The following is a 6000-nucleotide window of genomic DNA, read 5'->3' on the forward strand; positions in this document are numbered from 1 at the left end:
CTCCTGGTGTCAAACCCCCAGTTTATGAATACAAACACTTGACACATGACATGCCCACAATTGATTACATTCACACTTTCATCGAACACTGCTTCGGTTTCTTTCTGTGTTCGAATCTACCCACTCTAAATCTTCTCACGTGTACTTCAAATACAATAATTGCCAACAGGGCCAAAACACCTTTCATATTCTAGTCGTAACCATATACAAAATTAATGTAAGTTCAGGGGCCTAGAACATTGTTACAGGTTCGTGCCTAAAGGTTCCGAGACGCCGGGTGCCTGGGGTACATGTACACTTACGCTCCTGAAGGAGGTGGGTGAGGAACTCATTAACCAAACCAGAGACTCAAGAGCGGCCAGTTTCCTGTTCCAACGCCTCAGTGTCGTGATGCAGAGGGTAAATGCGTGCTGTATCTTGAGCACGCACCCAACTTCTGCAGAGCAGAATGAGGTTTTCGAACAGTTATTGCTATATATGTGTGTGTGTGTGTTCTGTAAACTGTAACAATGTAATAAAATAAATAAATAATAATCATATTGTATAAACTAATACAAAAAACAGGGGTGGTAGAAGAAAATACTCAACAAGTTTTCAGAAAAGAATCTGTAAGGCCTTCTCTGAATACCTTACATTCTCTTCTCCGAGACTTTGGCTCTCTATAACTGCACAAGAGGTGGTGACCATTAATATTTATCTGTATTATATAAAATAGTTTTTGGCGCTGCGTTAAAAAGGAATGTGTCGTTGGGATCGTCCCTAGTTTTGGCATACAAAGCCTGAGGATGGGTATAGCTACTTCTTCCTCCTCAGGCCCCTCAGGCCAAGCTCGTTAAAGCAGCGGCCTTCTCTCAACACGCATGCCCAGCCACTTGGGCTGGATGGTAGAGCGCCGGTCTCGCTTCATGCAGATCGCCGTTCAGTCCCTGACCGTCCAAGTTATTGGGCACCATTCCTTCCCCCCGTCCCATCCCAAATCCTTATCCTGACCCCTTCCAAGTGCTATATAGTCGTAATGGCTTGGCGCTTTTCCCTGATATTCACTCACTCTCAACACGCATCCATTAATTTTAATGTATTGTGTATTAAAATATGGTCTCATTTATAAATTAATATTATTGTATATTTAAGTTATGTGTTTAGTTATGCACAGGTTAGGTGTTTAGGTTATGTTGGCGATTATTTGTATTTCAGCCTGTCCTCAGGCCAAGCTTGTTAAAGCGGCGGCCGTCCCACAAGATGCATTCATCAGTTTGTACGTATTATGTATTAAAATAAGTTTGTCCTCATATATAAAATTAATATATACTGAAGTTCTTTGTATAGTTAGATGTATATTAAGTTAGGTGTTTAGGTTCTGTTGATAATTAATTGTATCTGTGGTACGAGGGTAAAGTATTTATAGAGTTGCGATTAAATGTTGGAATGTCATCAGTTGTGAGCTGAGCGGAAACTGTTTTTCATTCATAAACAGTCGGTGTGGCATCGAACATTTGGCCTTTGTTGATGAGGACGGGTTGTTGTATGTGTAGTTTGTTGGTGAAGCTTTTACAGTCTTGTGATTCCAACAGAGGTCGTCAGCCTCAGTTGTGATTTTGAAATTATTACTTAATCTATCAACGGTATATGTTAAGTAATAATTGTAATTAAGAAGCAATAAGATGCTTATCTTAACATACTAAGAAGGTTAGGTAAGGTCGATGTTTTCTAGGAAGCTTTTCAAGGTAAACTAAAATATTTACAATCAATTAGTATGTCACATATGCACTTATTAAATAAGCCAATATTGACTATACGCAAGTGCGAGAACGGGTTGCATTCGAACACTGTCCGATAAATGCAGCCCGTCCTCCAAACAAAGATCCAAAAGTGATTCCATCCACCCGCCAAACCCCCTGTTTATGAATGAAAAGCGGTTTACACACGACTCACAACTGCTGACGTTCGAACATATCCGGAACAAGTGCTTCACTGACGAATTTTGTTCGAATCACAACGCTATAAATGCTTCACCCACGTACTACAAATACAAATAATCGCCAACAGAACCTAAACACCTAACCTAACCTAACCTATGCCTATATATATACACAATATGCTAATATATTATAATATTAATTTATACTTGCGAAAATTCCCGTTTTGAATGAACAGCATGTTAAAATTTATGAATGCGTCTGTGGGGTTGACCGCTGAATGTAATTGGACTTGAGTCGAGGACGGGTTGCACGACTCACAACTAATGATGTTCGAACACTTCCGGAACAAGTGTTTCACTGACGAATTTATTTCGACCCACAACGCTATAAATGCTTCACCCACATACTACAAATACAAATAATCGCCAACAGAACCTAAACACCTAACCTATGCCTATATATGTACATATGCACAATATGTTAATATATTAGAATATTAATTTATATTTGAGAAAATTCCCCCTTTGAATAAACAACATGTAAAAATTTATGAATGCGTCTGTGGGGTCGACCGCTGGATGGAATGGACTTGAGTTGAGGACGGCTTGTGGACTTGAGTCGAGGACGGGTTGGATAAATATTAGAAAGTGATCAGTTTTGAGTCGTGTATAAACCGTTTTTCATTTATAAACAGGTAGTTTGGCGACTGAATTAACAAGCATTCGGCGTCTGTTGATGAGGACAGGTTGTATATACAATGCTAATATATAATACAATTACCGGTATTTTATAAGCTCATGCCTGGAGGCTGGGTTGCCTAGCGGACAGTGAGATTTTTCCCGGCGAGTTTTGCTTCCTTGTCGGACAAGTTTTTCGTCTGCTTACATGCCTCCCTCAGCAGGATAAATAGCAGTGACGATCATGCTAACTATCTTTAGCACTACCAACTCGATTTTAAGTCCAGTTTGGAGTTTATCGGTCTCGGTAACCCCTTCTCACGCGGGAAAACTTTAAAAGAATGAGGTTTCCCCTATTTTCCACTTGTCCTCTGTAACATACAAGAGTCCTGTAACAAGTTTCTATAAATTGTTATGCGATTTCTATGACTTTGTCACGTCTTCTTAAACTATGTCTATGATTCATTAGTGTACTTCCTCTCCATTTATGTTCCCTTGTTCGTGAAGCACCCATGCTAAATAGACTGTCTTTGTCCCTGTCATTTCCTCTAAGTATTTTGTATTTGGTGATAATGTCTTCTTGGTTTCTCCTCTCTTCTAATGATGTGAGGTTCAGGTCTTTTATTCTTTCCTTGTCGCTCATACCTTTCAGCTCTGAACTGTCTTCAGCTTACGTTTGTGTTTAATGAGATAAGAACATCCTGGAACTGTTAGCCCGTCCTCATAAACAAAAGCCTAATGCTCGTCAATCTAGCCGCCAAACCCTCTTGTTTATTAATGAAAAGCGGTTTACACAAGACTCCAACCCGTCCTCGACTCAAGTCCATTACATCCAGCGGTCAACCCCACAGACGCATTCATAAATTTTAATATGCTGTTCATTCAAAACGGGAATTTTCGCAAGTATAAATTAATATTATAATATATTAGCATATTGTGTATATATAGGCATAGGATAGGTTAGGTTAGGTGTTTAGGTTCTGTTGGCGATTATTTGTATTGTAGTATGTGGGTGAAGCATTTATAGCGTTGTGATTCGAACAAAATTCGTCAGTGAAGCACTTGTTCCGGATATGTTCGAACGTCAGCAGTTGTGAGTCGTGTGTAAACCGTTTTTCATTCATAAACAGGGGGTTTGGCGGGTGCATGGAATCACTTTTGGATCTTTGTTTGGAGGACGGGCTGAAGACTCACAACTGATTTCGTTCGAACACTTCCGGAACAAGTGCTTCACTGACTAATTTTGTTCGAACCACAACGCTGTAAATGCTTCACCCACGTACTACAAATACAAATAATCGCCAACAGAACCTAAACACCTAACCTAACCTATGCCTATATATGCTAATATATTATAATATTAATTTATATTTGAGAAAATTCCTATTTTGAATAAAGAGCATGTTAATATTTATGAATGCGTCTCAACTTGTCCTCGACTCAAGTCCATTACATCCAGCGGTCAACCCCACAGATGTATTCATTTTTTTTTTACAAGCTGTTCATTCAAAATGTAAATTTTCTCAAATATAAATTATTATTTCAATATTTTAACATATTGTGCATATATAGGCCTAGGTTAGGTTAGGTGTTTAGGTTCTGTTGGCGATTATTTGTATTTGTAGTACGTGGATGAAGCATTTACGGCGTTGTGGCTCGAACAAAATTAGTCAGTGAAGCACTTGTTCCGGAAGTGTTCGGACGTCATCAGTTGTGAGTCTTGTCACGGATATTGCATCATTTTGAATAACCTCAGCGTTTGTACATCGGCAAGGAGAAAGAGTGAGTAAGGCAGACGCTGCATGTATGTAAAACGGCGGCGTGTATGTAAAACATCCTTAACACTCTGTGTCTCACTCCTCGGCAGCCGTCAATCCCTTGGGGTTATGGAGTTAGGCCCTGGGTGTCTAGTTGGATGCATCGTCTGCTGTGGCTGTGAAGGTCAACCCGAGAAAGCACTCCCGACCGCAGGCGAGCGCAGATAAACGCCGAAGCGGGGGCGTCTGTCGGGTGCCCGCTCCTTGACTCTCATTATATTCAGTCGTGATTTTGCTTTCTCCTTCAGATATTGAATTTGCTTGTTAAATGTCATTTTAGAATCTATCCACACTCCGAGATATTGATATTGTGTAACCCACTGAAAGTTAAAGTCTTGAATGCGTAGGTGCCTGTCTGGAGTATTGCCGCCTAGTCTCATTGCCTTAGACTTCTGTGCAGATATTTTTAGCCAGAAAATGCTGCATTCAGATGTTACTTTATCTACCGCCCCTTGTGCTTTGTTTAGAAGTGAAGGACCTGTGACGACTAATGCTATATCATCAGCATAGCTTAGCAATTTAACCCCCTTCTATAAATGTCATGGTAACGAGGTTTTCCATAAGGATATTAAAGGGACTAGGACTGAGGACTCCTCCTTGTGGAGTCCCATTCCTCATGCAAGTGGTAGTCCGACACTTGTCCTTACAACTTTACTCTGGCATACCTGTGACTTAGGTAATCTTGTATCCATGCTTGCATATTTCCCTTTACACCTTTTTTTAACTAAGGTGTGTAACTTGGCGTACCTGGTATCTTAACCAGTATCTTCTTGAGGTTATCTTGAGATGATTTCGGGGCTTAGCGTTCCCGCGGCCCGGTCCTCAACCAGGCCTCCTTTTTGTTACTCACCCCCAGGAAGTAGCCCGTAGCAGCTGTCTAACTCCCAGGTACCTATTTACTGCTAGCTAACAAGGGCATCAGGGTGAAAGAAACATTTTGTCAATTTGTCTCCGCCTCCACCGGGGATCGAACCTGCTTGATACCCGCTTGATGGGGTTCTGGGAGTTCTTCTACTCCCCAAGCCCGGCCCGAGGCCAGGCTCGACTTGTGAGAGTTTGGTCCACCAGGCTGTTGCTTGAAGCACATACCCACCACAGGCCCGGTTGGTCTGGCACCTTTTTTTAGAAAACTATCTAAAATTCGCCCAAAGAATGTGTTATGTTTACAATATTTTTCTGGGTTTGAAAATATGGTCAAGGCCTTGAAACTTTTTGATATACATGTATTGTTTAGTTACGAAAATACTGTTGTTAAACTATTAGTTAGAAACAGCCCTCGTAGTGATAATTGTGTCATTTATATAATACCTTGTAAAGACTGTAATAGGTTCTATATTGGGCAAACATCTAAAGATTTGAAATGTAGAATTTCGCAACATAAATACTCTGTAAGACATGGCCAATTGTCTGATGCTTTGTTTGTTCATTTGTCAGAAAATTCTCACCAGATTGATTGGGAGATGACTTCTTCAATAACGAATTGTAAAATCACTTTCAATAGGAACATAATTGAATCTGCTTTAATACAGATTACAAAATCATGTAATTTGAACATTAGCAGTGGTTTATATAATTTAGATTCATTTT

Source organism: Procambarus clarkii, chromosome 22 (assembly GCF_040958095.1).
Source record: "Procambarus clarkii isolate CNS0578487 chromosome 22, FALCON_Pclarkii_2.0, whole genome shotgun sequence".
NCBI classification, from domain to species: Eukaryota; Metazoa; Arthropoda; class Malacostraca; order Decapoda; family Cambaridae; genus Procambarus; species Procambarus clarkii.